Consider the following 15,331-nt stretch of genomic DNA (forward strand, 5'->3'; position numbering starts at 1 on the left):
GTTCATCAATCAGGATGGCTTCTTCTTGGCTGCTGCTGCTGGGCCCTCACTCTCAACCTGGGTCCTTCCTCTTGACCTCAGCCCTTGCTCTGGCAAGTGTTACAAAGGTCTTTGGCTCCACAGATAAGTGCCTGAAGGCACTCCGCTCCACCAGGAAGCCCAAAGGCATTCAGCTCTCTAGCTCCAGGGGTTGGCAAGCCTAGCTCTGCTAACAAGTGCCTGGAGGCACCCCACTCCACCAGCAAGCCTCCTCCCTGAAGGCACTCATCTCTCTCTGTGGGCCGGGAGGCCACTGTGCTGTCTTGCACCAGTCTCCTGGTTCCTGCTGTCTCATGCTGCTATTGCCTACAGAATTACAGCTCTCCCTGTTTCCTGGCTCTAGTAGGTTCTCAGTGCAGAGACCTGGGTCCAAAAGACAAACTCCACTCCCGACTCTTCTTCTTGATGATAGTGAGGTCCCCCTCCAACCTCTGGAATTGGCTCCCTTTAAGCTTAGTGGGATGGCAAAACTGACCAATCGCCTACAAGGGTCCCATGTACCTTATTTGCATTAGCAAAACTGTCCAATCCCCTTGGTGAGCCACAAGCACTCTATTTGCATAGTCTCACCTAATTATCTCGTAAGAGCTACAAGACCATGACTAGAAAGGCTATACAATAGCAATCCACTGTACTGCAAGTACGCACCCCCAACACCACCCAGGTACTGCCATCTGGCAAAGCACCAAAAGTTTTATTTTAGAACCACACACTAGTGTGTGAAAATGCTCTGAAAAGTAATGCACGGATTTACTACAGGTAGTCCCCAACTTACAACGGGGCTCTGTTCTAACAACTCTGTTGTGAGTCGGTTCAGACGCAAGTCAAATACTTTTTTTTTTTTTAACTTTTCATCATTGCCTGCTATATGGCAGTGTTATGAACAGTAAATCATAATATTGAACATCTGCCAGTGAGCATCTGAGAATGGTAACATCAGCAAATTATAAAAAATCAAAACCAAACCCACTGCCATCGAGTCGATTCCAACTCATTACCGACCCTATAGGACAGAGTAGAACTACCCCATAAAGTTCCCAAAGAGCGCCTGGCAATTCAAACTGCTGACCTTTTGGTTAGCAGCTGCAGCACTTAACCAAATTATAAGCTGCAACATTTTATGTAGTACATATTACTAACAACAAGATGTTAAAAAAAAAAAAAAAGCTGTCGTAAGTGTGGTTCATCATAACTAAAATATGTTATAAGTCTGGGACTACCCGTATTTCCATATACAGAAAGGGGGAGTGGTGGTTCAGTGGTAAAATTCTCACCTTCCCTGCTGGAGACCTGCATGGCCTCAACAAACGGATGCAGCACTGAAAGTGCTCATTCGTCTAGGCCAAGAAATTTGGGAGGCAGCTACCTGGCCAACGGACTGGAAGACATCCATATTTATGCCTATTCTAAAGAAAGGTGATCCAACAGAATGTGAAAATTATCGAACGATAACATTAATATCACACACAAGTAAAATTTTGCTAAAGACCGTTTAAAAGTGGCTGCAGCAGTACATCGACAGGGAACTGCCAGAAGTTCAAACTGGATTGAAAGAGGGCATGGAACCAGGGATATCATTGCTAATGTCAGATGGACCCTGGCTGAAAGCAAAGAATACCAGAGATGTTTGCCTGTGTTTTATTGACTATGCAAAGGTATTTGACTGTGTTGATCCTAACAAATTATGGATAACATTTCAAAGAATGGGAATTCCAGGTCACTTAATTGTGTTCATGAGGAACCTTTACATAGATTAAGAGACAGTTGTTCGAACAGAACAAGGGGATACTACGTGGTTTAACGTCAGGAAAGGTGTGCGTCAGGGTTGTATCCTCTGACCATACTTATTCAATCTGTATGCTGAGCAAATTAATTCAAAAAGCTGGACTATATGAGAAGAATGGAGCATCAGGATTAGATGAAGACTCATTAACAACCTGCATTATACAGGTGACACAATCTTGCTTGCTTAAAGTGAAGAGGACTTGAAGCACTTACGATGAAGATCAGAGACCACAGCCTTCAGTATGGATTACACCTCAACATAAAGAAAACAAAAATCCTCACAAATGGACCAATAAGCAACATCATGATAAACAGAGAAAAGATTGAAGTTGTCAAGGATTTCATTTTACTTGAATCGACAATCAACAGCCATGGAAGCAGCAGTCAAGAAATCAAACAACACATTACATTGGGCAAATCTGCTGCAAAAGACCTCTTTAGGGTGTTGAAAAGCAAAGATGTCTCACCTTGAGGACTAAGGTGTGCCTGACCCAAGCCATGATGTTTTCAATCACCTCACATGCATGAGAAAGGAAGACCGAAGAAGAATTGACGCCTTTGATTTGTGGTGTCAGCAAAAAATATTGACTCTACCATGGACTGTCAAAAGAATGAATAAATCTGTTTTGGAAAAAGTACAGCCAGAATGCTCCTTAGAAGCAAGAATGGTGAGACTTTAGCCATGTTATCAGGAAGGATCAGTCCCTAAAGAAGGACATCATACTTGGAAAAGTATAGGGTCAGCGAAAAAGAGGAAGACCCTCAAGGAGATGGATTGACATAGTGGCTGCAACAATGGGCTCAAACGTAACAATGATTGTGAGGATGGTGCAGGACCAGGCAGTCTTTTGTTCTGTTGTGCATAGGGTCACTATGAGTTGGAACTGACCCAACTGCACCTAACAACAACAATGCCAGAGACCAGGGTTCAATGCACCTTATGTGCAGCCACCACCCTTCTGTCTGTAAGTGGAGCCTTGTGTGTTGCTGTGATGCTGAACAGGTTTCCATGGAACTTCCAGACTAAGATGGAAGAGGAAGAAAAGCCTGGCAATCTACTTCCAAAATCTGCAAATGAAAACCCTATGGATTACATTGGTTCGATCAACAACTGATCATGAGGATGGTGCAGGACCAGGCAGCATTTTTTTCCATTGTGCAAGGGGTCACCATGAGTCAGGGCAACTCAATAGCAGCTAACAATAACAGTATATAGAAAAGAAATGCAACTTCTCCTCACTTAAAGACATGATTAGGTTCCAAAGACCAGGTCATTACGCATAATCGGTGTTATGGGAAAATGGAGGACAACAACATCAGATCACAAAAATGGAGGTTGATTACATCATTACATAACTGCCAAATTACATCATTACATAAATTCCAAGCCACTGAGAATCATGACCCAGCCAAGCGGACACATAGCCTTAACCTTGATGTTAACCTAGCACCTTGGTGTTTGTTACTGCCAGTTGTACATTGTTAATACGAAAAATCCTCTGACAGGAAATTTTTTACTATTGTTGTCATGGTTAAGGTTGTGTGCCAATTTGTCTGGGCCGTGATTCTCAGTGGTTTGGCAGTTATGATGTAGTTTGGCAGTTATGTAATGATGTGATCGCTTCCATAATGAGATCTGATATGATTTAATTATCTCCATGATGAGATCTGCTATGAGCAGCCCATCAGTTGAAAGGGAGTTTTCTTGGGGATGTGGCATATATGGGATATATGTAGACTTTCTAGCAAAACTTGTGGGTTTTGCTTGCTCTGGATCCTGAATCTGGGTCCTTTTCATCCGACCTCCAGTTCTCGGCACTTGAGCTAGAGACTTATTTGCCAATCTTGGGATTCATCAGCCTCCACAACCCGTGAGCCAGCTGCTTGCCAGCTTACTGCCGATCTTGTGTTCGTCAGCCCCTGCGGCTATGTGAGTCTGAAGAAGCCTGCAGCCTGACTCACAGACTTGGGACTTATCAGCCTCTACAACTGTGTGAGCTGTTTCCTTGATACAAATCTTTCTCTCTCTATATACATACACACTTCACTGGTTTTGCTTCTCTAGAGAACCCAGTCTAAGACATTTTGGTACCAAGGGTAGTTCTTGAGAAACAAAACCGAAAGGATGAGTTTTTAAATTGATTCTCAAGCCTGGTTAGTCTTAAAGATGTTGATGACTAGCTTCCCGTAGTAAAGAGGGCACTGCTGATGCATGGTGTGAGGTGGCAATGAAAATACACAAAATATCACCACCGACAGGTCAGGTATTGGTGAAATTCAAGGCTCTGGGTGATTGCATGTTTGATAACTTTCTATGATTTTTTCAGAATGAGAAGTATAATGAAGCTGGTTGGTTGGGCCTACTTTCGTTAGATAAAGTGGTGAAATAAACAGATGAGTTCAGGGCTTCAGATTCATAGCTCAAGTGCTGTATAAATGACCTCAAATTTGCACTTGTGCCTTGAAAGAAAACCTTATTTCTTGTCGTAACAAAGTTGATATTGTCAAAAACCAAACCCAGAGTCTTATTGTAAGAGTGGCTGAATTACAAGGCCAACTGAATTTCCAACCTCAAGAGGTGTCTGAAGTTAAAGTGAGGGCATTGATTGGGAAGAAATGGGATCCTGAAACTTGAGATGGGTTCATATGGGCAGATAATCAGGAAGCTGAGGATACTGAGCCCCTAAATTTCATTGAATCACCCCTGCCAACAGAACCAGCCTTCTCACTACCATCTGAAGAGATTACTCCATCTTTGTGTGCTAAGCCACCCTCCCCAGTAAAACCAATAGTCTCTAAATCCCCAACTGATAAGATTAACCCAGTTGTGTCTGAAGAGCCTTTGTCTGAGCTGTTGCCTGGGGAGGCATCTGTGTCACTGCCTGGAGGATTGCCTGAGACAGATGCCTTCCATGACATTGCTGAATGTTCTCAGAACACATCCCCCACCATCCATTTTTGTTTCTAGACCTATAACTAGACTTACGGCCCAGTGAGCCCCAAAAAGTGAAGTACAAAGCATGATCCAGGAGGAGGTATGCTACACTCCAAAAGACTGCTTGAGTTTTCTAATATGTACAAACAGAAACCTGGGGAATACATGTGGAAATGGCTATTAAGGGTGTGGGATAATGGTGCAAGGAACATAAAGTTAGATCAATCTGACTTTATTGATACGGGGCAACTAAGCACAGATTGTTTATTCGTTGTTTCAACTTAAGAGGTTAGGAAAGGATCTCCTAGTTTATTTGGTTGGTTCACTGAAGCATGGACTATGCAGCGGCCTACACTAAATCAAGTTGAAGTGCCAGACCTGACTAGGTATACTGTAGAAGAAGGTATCCAAGGATCTAGGGTAATTGTCATGTTACAGTGGATTTATCAGTTTAGACCCACAGACCCATACATGGAGTGCCCAGAGGACACACGTATTACAGCAAAAGTGAGGAACACATTTGTGAAGGGAGCCGCAGCATCCTTGAAGACTGCTATGATTGCCATTTTACGTACGTCAGATTTGACGGTGGGAACTGCCCTAACTGAATTAAAACACCTAACTACAATGGGGCTCCTTGGAGCCCGTGGTGCCAGGGGCCAAGTGGCGGCATTCAATTGACAAAGTGAATGTGGTTCCTGTAATGAACAGCAGAGTCAAAGCAGTAATCAGAATAGCCTGCCTCATATGGACTTATGGTGTTGGCTACTTGTACCTAGGAGTGAAATTGAAAATCTACTAAATATTTACTTGATCTGGACAAGGAGAATCCTGGGTCAAGTGAATGGCAATCTAACTAGAATTGCCAGAATAGACAGTCACAGACCCTCAATCCAATCCCAGACTCAAGCCCGTTCACAGACCCAGAAGACCCTGAACGAAGGGAAGGCCGGGTCTGCTTGAGGAATGATCCTACTATGTTGCCAAAAATTTACACTGTTCATTTTTCTCCCAACCTTCCCCAAAGGGATCTACAGCCTTTTAGAAGAGTGACTGTTCACTGGGGAAAAGGAAATAATCAGGCTTTTTGGGGATTACTGGATACTGGCTCTGAACTGAAACTAATTCCAGGAGACCCAAAATGTCACTGTGACCCACCGGTCAGAATGGGGCCATGTGGAGGTCAGATTGTTAATGGAGTCTTAGTTCAAATTCAGCTCAGAGTGGGTCCCTGAGCTTATCCTGTAGTGATTTTCCCAGCTCTGGAATGCATAGTTCTGGAATAGATATACTCAGCAACTGGTAGAACCCTCACATTGTATCCCTGACAAGTGAAATAAGGGCTATTATGGTAGGAAAAGCCATGTGGAAGCCATTAGAACAGCACCTACCTAGGAAAATAGTAAACCAAAAGTAACACCACTTTCCTGGAGGGATTGCAGGGTGTAGTGGATTGAATTGTGTCCCCCCCAAAATGTCTGCCAACTTGGCTAGGTCATGATTCCCAGTATTGTATGATTGTCTACCGTTTTGTCATCTGATGTGACTTCCCTATGTGTTACAAATCCTAATCTCTGCCTGTGGTTGAGGCAAGATTAGATTATGTTAAAGAGGGTTAGGCTGGGATATAACAGCCTTGCTCAAGTCACATCCCTGATCCAATGTAAAGGGAGTTTCCCTTGGGTGTGCCCTGCATCACCTTTTATCTTACAAGAGATAAAAGGAAAGGGAAATGAGCAGACAGTGGGGGGAAAGCAGTGCCAGGAGCAGAGCATGTCCTTCAGACCTGGGGCTCCTGTGTGGAGAAGTTCCTAGACCAGGGAAAGATTGATGACAAGGACCTTCCTCCAGAGCCAACAGAGAGAAAAAGCCTTACCGTGGAGCTGATGCCCTGAATTTGGACTTCTAGCCTACTAGACTGTGAGAAAGTTTCTCTTTGTTAAAGCCATCCACTAGTGGTATTTCTGTTATAGCAGCACTAGATGACTCAGACACAAAGATTACTGCTACCATCAAGGACTTGAAGGATGCAGGTGCGATGATTCCCATCCCACCCCCATTCAACTTGCCTATTTGGCCTGCGCAAAAAATAGATGAGCCTTGGAAAATGACAGTGAATTATCAAAAACATAACCACGTGGTGACTACAATTGCAGCTGCTGTTCCTAATGTGGTTTCATTGCTTGAGCAAATTAATGCGTCTCCTGATACCTGATATGCAGCTATTGATCTGGCCAATGCTTTTCTTCTCCATACCTGTTTTGAAGGACCATCAGAAGCAGTTTGCCTTCAGCTGGCAAGGCCAACAATACACCTTCGCTGTCCTATCTCAGGGGTATAGCAACGCTCCAGCCCTATGTCATAATTTAGTCTGCAGGGACCTTAATTGCCTTTCCCTTTCAGAAGATGTCACACCGGTTCATTACATTAATGACATTATGCTGATTGGACCTAATAATGAAGAAATGCCAATGACTCTGGACTTATTGGTAAAACATTTGTATGCTGTTGTTGTTGTTAGGTGCTGTCAAGTTGGTTCCGACTCATAGCGACCCTATGTACAACTGCCTGGTCCTGTGCCATCCTTACATTCTTTGTGTGCTGGAGGGTGGAAAATTAATCCAGCTGAAAGCCAGGGGCCTTCCATCTCAGTAAGCTTTCTAGAGGTCCAGTGGTGTGGGGGATGTCAATATATTCCTTCTAAAGTGAGGGATATGTTGTTGCATCTGGCTCCTCCCACAACTAAAAAGTAGGTATAATGCCTGGTGGGCCTCTTTGGATTTTGGCGGCATCATATCCCTTGTCTGGGCATGCTACTCTGGCCTATTTATCAAGTGACTCAAAAAGCTGCTAGTTTTGAGAGGGGCCCAGACCATGAGAAGTCTCTGCAATGGGTTCAGGCTGCTGTGCAAGCCACTCTGCCACTTGGGCCCTATGATCTGGCTGATTGTCAATGGTGCTTGAAGTGTCAGTGGCAGATAGAGATGCTGTTTGGAGTCTTTGGCAGGCCCCTATTGGTGAATCACAGCACAGACCCTTAGGATTTGAGAGCAAAGCCCTGACATCCTTTGCAAACAACTACTCTCCTTCAGAGAAACAGCTTTTGGCTTGTTACTGGGCCTTAGTAGAGACTGAATGCTTAGCCATGGGCCACCAAGTCACCATGCAGCCTGAGCTGCCCGTCATGAACTGGGTGTTTTCTGACCCACAGAGTCACAAAGTTGAACATGCACAGCAGCACTCCATCATTAAATGGAAGTGGTATATACAAAATCAGGCCTAAGCAGGATCTGAAGGCACAAGTAAGTTACATGAGGAAGTGGCCCAAATGCCCATGGTCCCCACTCCTCTCACATTATCTGTCCTCTCCCAGCCTGCCCCTATGGCCTCATGAGGAGTTCCTTATGATCAGATGACCATGGAAGAGAAAATTTGTGCCTGGTTTACATAATTTCTGCGCAATATGCAGGCACCACTGGAAAATGGACAGTGGAAGCACTACAACCCATTTCTGGACTACAGCCATTACAGTAAGGGCAGCATTTTTTTCTTACTGGAATAGACACTTCTCTGGATATGGATTTACTTTCCCTACACTCAATAGTTCCGCCCAAACTACCTTCTGTGGACTTATAAAATACCTCATCCACCGTGATGGTATCCCACACAGCATCACCTTAGATCAAGGGTCTCACTTCATAGCAAATGAAGAGCAGCAGTGGGCCCATGCTCATGGAATTCACTGGTCTTACCATGTTCCCCATCATCCTAAAGCAGCTGGTTTGATAGAGAGATGGAATGGCCTTCTAAAGACACAGTTACAGTGCCAGCTAGGTGGTGATACCTTGCAGGGTTGAAACGATGTTCTCCAGGAGGCTCTATATGCTCTAAACCAGCGTCCAATATACGGTGCTATTTCTCCCGTAGCCAGGTGTCATGGATTAAATTCTGTCCCCCCAAAAATGTGTATATCAACTTGGTTAGGCCATGATTCCCAGTATTGTGTGGTTGTCCTCCGTTTTGTGATTGTAATTTTATATTAAGAAGATTAGGGTGGGATTGTAACACCACCCTTACTCAGGTCACCAACCTGATCCAATGTGAAGGGAGTTTCCTGGGGTGTGGCCTGCACGGCCTTTTATCTCTTAAGAGATAAAAGGAAAGAGAAGCAAGCAGAGAGTTGGGGACCTCATACCACCAAGAAAGCAGCACCAGTAGCAGAGGGCATCCTTTGGACCTGAGGTTCCTGTTCCTGAGAAGCTCCTTGACCATGGGAAGATTGAGGACAAGGACATTCCTCCAGAGCCGACAGAGAAAACCTTCCCTTGGAGCTGACACCTTGAATTCAGACCTTCATCCTACTATACCGTGAGGAAATAAATTTATCTTTGTCAAAGCCATCCACTTGGGGTATTTCTGTTATGGTAGCACTAGATAAGTAAGACATCCGGATTCATGGGTCCAGGAATCAAGGGGTGGAAATTTGAGTGGCGCCACTCACCATTACCCCTAGTGACCCACTGACAAAACTTTTGCTTCCTGTCTCTGTGACCCTATGATCTGAGGGTCTAGAGGTCTTAGTTCCAAAGGGCAGAGTGCTTACCAGGAGACACATCACTGATTCCATTGAACTGGAAGTTAAGAATGCCACCCAGCCACTTTGGGCTCCTCGTGCCTCTGGATCCACAAGCAAACAAGGGAGTTACTGTGTTGGTTGGTATGATTGATCCTGATTACCAAGAGGAAATCGGATTGATATTACATAATGGAGGTAAAGAAAAGTATGTCTGGAATACAAGAGATCCCTTAGCATGTCTCTTGGTACTACTATGCCTTGTGTTTAAAGTCAATAGAAAACTGCAGTAACCCAATTCTGACATGACTACTAATGGCTCAGGCCCTTCAAGAATGAAGGTTTGGCTCACCCCACCAGGTAAAGAACCATGACTAGCTGAGGTGCTTGTTAAAAGGTAAAGAGAATATGGAATGGGTTGTGGTGGAAGATAGTTCTAAATACCAGCTATGAACTTGTAACCAGTTGTAGAAATGAAGACTGTAATTGTTATGAGTGTTTCTTCCTTGTATGTGTGCATTAAATATTTTTGTTTTCTTCCCTTATAAAATATAAGATATAAAAATAGGGCTAGTATGTTTTTGGTTGTACATGTGTTAATTGTATCATGTTAGGCACAAGTATGGCTTTATAATTGTCTTCATTTAGAAACTGTGCATGGTTTAGGGAGATGTGTACAGGTACCACACTGACAAGGGGTGGGCTGTCAGGGTTACGGTTATGGGTCAACTTGGCTGGGCCATGATTCTCAGTGGTTTGGCAGTTATGATGTAGTTTGGCAGTTATGCAATGATGTAATCACTTCCATAATGAGATCTGATATGATGTAATTACATCCATGATAAGATCTAATATGAGCAGCCAACCAGTTGAGAGAGTTTCCTTGGAGGTGTGGCCTGCATTCAATATACGTGGACTTTGTGGCAAAGCTTGTGAGTTTTTGCTTGCTCTGGATCCTGTATCTGGCTTCTGTTTATCTGACCTCCAGTTCTTGGGACTTGAGCTATCAGCTTACCTGCCAATCTTGGGATTCATCAGCCTTTGCAGCCTGTGAGCCAACAGCCTGCGACTTACTGCCAATCTTGTGTTCTTCAGCCCCTGTAGCTACATGAGTCAGGAGAACCCTTCAGCTTGATCCACAGACTTGGGCTTTCCAGCCTCTACAACTGCGTAAGCCATTTCATTGACATAAATCTCTCTCTCTATGTATATATACATGCTTCACTGTTTTGTTTCTTTGGAGAACCAAGCCTAAAAAAAAACAGTGGTAAATGGGAAATGTTGGATAACAAGACATTCAATAAGTGAGGAGAAGGTGTATTTTATTAGTTAAAATTTCTCTGTTTTAATCCAATCTTGTTCCAAAAAAGATTTACGTGGCTAATGAGCAGACAGTGCCTAGTCTGTGCCCAGTCCTGTAATAGAAACAGTGAAGGAGACAGACCTCTGCTCGTGTGAAATGGAACATTCAGCTGGCTGGGGATGAAATACTGACCACCAGGAAATAGAGAGCTTGAGTGCTAGGTGGCATCCTATGGGCTCTAAAGGCAAAAGAAGCTTGGAAAAGGGAGATTTTTGGGAACAGAGCAAACTTAGAGGAGAGGGTGGGGCTGAGTGTGGAGTGGGACAGACAGGGCTTGAGTATCCACTGCTCCCCCACCAACATTTTTTTTATTTGTTCCTCCAGCCGGTGACCCTCTGCTTACTGGGGGCATACTGGGATAGCTGAGGGGCAGCTGTGTTGGGAGCCTGGGGATGATCTCCACATCCCTGTGGCTCCCAACAGTTCAGAAAACTCCTCTCCATCCTACGGACCCAAATTCTAGCATTGGAGGGGGATGTGGACCAAATTCATTTATCACCAGTGTGCACATACCAGCTTCCCCTGGGTTATGAGAGCGAGTTATAACTATTTCATGGTACCTATGTAGGGCCGCCATGAGTCGGGATCAACTTGATGGCAATGGGTTTATCATGGGCCCAAACCCACTCTGTCAGCCTAGCCTTTCTTCTTGTCCCCCCACCCCTAGCCTCCCAGCGTTCTCCTTCTCAAAGGACAAGCTGAGGGACTGCTATCCCATTGCTATCGTTTTCTAGAATTTTCCATGCCCATAGACTCAGGTGAGTCACTTGTGTCTGGCGAACACGTTGTCCTCCTCATGGTCCTTTTCCTGGGCCCCCAGCTCCCACCTCCACCACTAACCTGTTCTGGTCCTCTAGCCTCCAACTGTCTAAATGCTCAAGCCTGGAAACCCTAACTGAAGCGTGGTCCTGGTGGTTCTGGTGGAGACAACGAAGACCTCGGCTGCTGTACCCCAGCCAGAGCCAGGAGCCCAGTGGTTGGAGCCCAGTGGTCAGAGCAGAGTAGCAGTTAACAGAGATACTTCCAGCTCCCAGCCTGTCCCCATGGTTTGGCTGACCCCAAAACAGGGAACCCCAATGAGCAGGAATCTGTTCTCACTATGAGTTCAGTTCAGAAGTTGTTGCTGGCTCTTTGGTTGGAGGAAGAGGGGAGGTTGAGCCAGGGTGGTTTCTTTTACTTTGAGGACACAGCAGTGTGTTACTTTGCATTGGAAGATATCCCAGTACTTCCAACGCCCTAATTGTCCATCTAAGTAACACCACACTTGGGAAACTAAATTATAGAGAGGGGTTTGGAGGGGATGGAACTGGAGTGGGGAGTCTTGAGCATTGATACCTAATCCCAGCTTTGGGGAACTGCCTATGACATGACTAGTAAGAGGAAGGGAACTTCTGGAAGGTTAACCTTCTGTGCCTCCTCCCTTTCGCCTCCAGGTTAGGAAGGCAAGAACTGCTGGGCAGAGAAAGCTGCCTGCTCCCCTGCTCACCCACAGTCGGGAGGGTTCAGTGGTGCACCAGGCTCTCCCAACACTGGGTTCATCCTCTTGACACTGGTGGAACTTTAAAATCTACCAGCCTGGTCAATAGTGGTAGGGAGTTTATCGTGCCCTCAAGGTATTTACAGAGCAGATCTGGGGCAAGCAGCTGGTAAAGCATGGCTGGGACGCTGGAAGTAAATGATGGAGCCCTGAGCACAAGCCCTTATAACACCAGGTGGGAGAGAAGGCGGAGTCTCCAGAGCCCCCAGGCCACTGCATGTGCAGGGCTGGGGGTAAAGGGTAGGGAGGAGGGCTGTGGACTTGAGGACTGTGAGGTAGGGACCCACCTGAGGCAGGGTGCAGGAGTCGAAGAGGGGCAGGTTCAGCCCTAACATTTAATATCTGGGAAACGTCGGGCAGGCTGAAGCTGTTTCGTAGTAAATATTCTCTGTGATGTCCCAGTAGGGTAGGTGGATGCAGACAGAGCATGCAGGAGGCACAGGAGGGGAGAGGCCGTCCGGCCAAAGGGTGGAAGCTGGGAGGAGTTGTTTTAGGACACATGAGCATAACAGGTGGGGGGCGTCTGCGAAGGACCTGGGCCCACCTCTGGGTCCCATATTGGAGAATTGCCTGAAAGTTCCCTGCCTCTGCCCACGTGCCCGCAGGGGAGGGCTAAAACACTGTAATTGAGGCTGTAGCTGGAGCAGGGGAGGTGGGTGGGGCGGGGGCAGCGCTGCCTTCCAGGCTGTGGAGGAGCCTGGGCTCCATAGAGCACTTGCACTCACACTGGGAGGGACGGGGTGCACAGCATTGTTCAAACAAGTGAAAAGTTATAACAAAACCTTTGTTTCGTGCTACTTTATTCTACACTATTTTATTCACATGTTCTTACTTCTGCAGTGGTAAATTGCTTTGACATGACAGTAAACAAATGCACGGCAGAATTTTGGGAGTTGTAAAAGCATCCGAGACCTGAGCTTCCTTTCAGCAAACATGACCGTTCCTTGTGTTTCTATCATGTGTGTGAGTGCACTCGTGAGCTAGCATCTATTGGTGAAAAGAGGTAAGATGGAGGGTATCTTAGTCATCTAGTGCTGCTGTAACAGAAATACCACAAGTGGATGGCTTTAACAAAGAGAAAGCTACAAGTCCAAATTCAGGGCGTCAGCTCTCGCTATCGGCCCTGGAGGAAGGTTCTTGTCATCAGTCTTGCCCTGGACTAGGAGGTTCTCCTCACAGGGTCCAAAGGATGTTCTCTGCTCCCAGCGCTGCTTTCTTGGGGGTATAATGTCCCCAACTCTCTGCTTGCCTCCATTTTATCTCTTGTAAGAGAAAAGGTGGCACAGGCCACACCCCAGGGAAACTCCCTTTACATTGGGTCAGGGATGTGACCTTAGCAAGGGTGTTAAGTCCCACCCTAATCCTCTTTAACCACAGGCAGAGATTATGATTTATAACACATAGGAAAATCACAAAACGGAGGACAACCACGCAATACTGGGAATCATGGCCTAACCGAGTTGATGCATATTTCGGGGGACACAATTCAGCGCACGACAGAGGGGAAGGGTGGCTTTGCCTCTGAGGATAAGTGGGTCTGCAGAGAGCTGCCAGAAGGGTTCTGAGAGCTGGTGTGAGATTGGGGAGAACTCTGGCAGGATCTGGGGTGGGGGGTGGGGGTGGGGGAAGCGGCTGCTGGTAGGTGTTGGTATCCCATAGTGCAAGTTCTTTCTGCAGTGTCTCCCCTGGAGTTGTGGTGAGGTCTCTACACATGCTCATGGTAAGGGGAGCTGCTGTCTGGGGATGTGATTCGAAGGGCCTGGGGGACCATCTCCCCACCAGGGGAAAGAATCTCCTCACTGACTTATTGACCCAGAGACAAGGGAGAGTGAAAGACCCCAGCGGCAATTCATGCTGTAAACAGCTGCCATTCTGTTCTATCCTGATGGTGGCTGTTCAGGGAAAGATAGGAGAGCTTTACAAGCCCGAGAAGCAGCAATAGAGGGGAGGGGACAGGGGGGTCCTAGAGACACAGAAGGTTTGATTGAAGGTTTTTGGGAAACAGAGTTTTCCAGCCAGCCCTTCGAAGGGCAGTCTTCAGGCCTGCGATCAGGCCGCCTCCGTCCGGGGAAGTTCCCGGCCAGTCAGGACTTGGATAGATGCGATGTGCTTACAGAAGGCTCTTGGGTAACGTCGTTCGGGGCATAGCAAACTGGATTCCATTTCAGACCTGTGAAGCCAGGCCCCGGGCAGTGGCTCACTAGGGTCGGTGTCACCCAGTGCCTCCGCCGGCCGGTGAACCCCCCTGGTGGGCAGAGTGGCCCGGCCCTGCCCCATCCCCACAGCCGCCCCTCCCGCCCCGCTATCGCAAGCTCCTCCGGTCTTCCAGGCGGAGGCCGTGCCCAAAGGTGGGCGCCGGGGCCCAGCCGCAGCCGGGACTGGTGGGCGATGTGTGTGTGGTGGGGGCGACTAGGTACCTAGTTACCGCACTGGGTGGCCGGCAACACCAGCCCTAGTGCCGCCACGGTCTTGGTGGGCCCTCCCCCGACGGCGCCGCCAGCCCGTCGCCTACATTGTGGACCCTGGGGTCATTTTCGTGGCACCCCCTCCGACAGTGTCAAGGGGCTGCGGTCCGCAACCGTGCACCGCCCTCCTGAAGCACTGGCCCGGGGCTCCCGGGCAGGATCCGACTCAGCGCGGAGCCCCGTCTCCCGCTGGGATTGCTCACCTTCCCGGGAGCTCTAGGGAGACTCCGAGGCCTCGCCCGTGCCCTCAGCGTCCTCGCACAAGGGCTGCGTTTCCCGGCGGATGAAGCCAGCTTTCTGCAGAGCAGGGCGCCCTCAGACTCCTTTTCTCCAAAGTCTTGCACCCACCTGGAGTGACCCGGCACCGCCCTCCGAGTCCCTGTGCAGCCTCCACCTGCCTCTCCTCACATCTCAGTGCCTGTTGCCAACCTGGCCTTTCTTTCGCTTGTCCCAGGCAGGACCTCCGTTCTATCCATGTCCAGACCCTCAGCATCGCCACGCAGATACTATACTACGACAGCACTGGCCAAGTGCGTGTCTCCTCCATCCACCGGGGGCCTCCCTGCTCTCCTCAGGCGCACTGAACTGGCCCTCAGTAAATGGTCCTTGTCGCTATAATCCAGCCCTCTCTGCA

This window comes from Loxodonta africana, chromosome 8 (genome assembly GCF_030014295.1).
Source record: "Loxodonta africana isolate mLoxAfr1 chromosome 8, mLoxAfr1.hap2, whole genome shotgun sequence".
Lineage (NCBI taxonomy): Eukaryota > Metazoa > Chordata > Mammalia > Proboscidea > Elephantidae > Loxodonta > Loxodonta africana.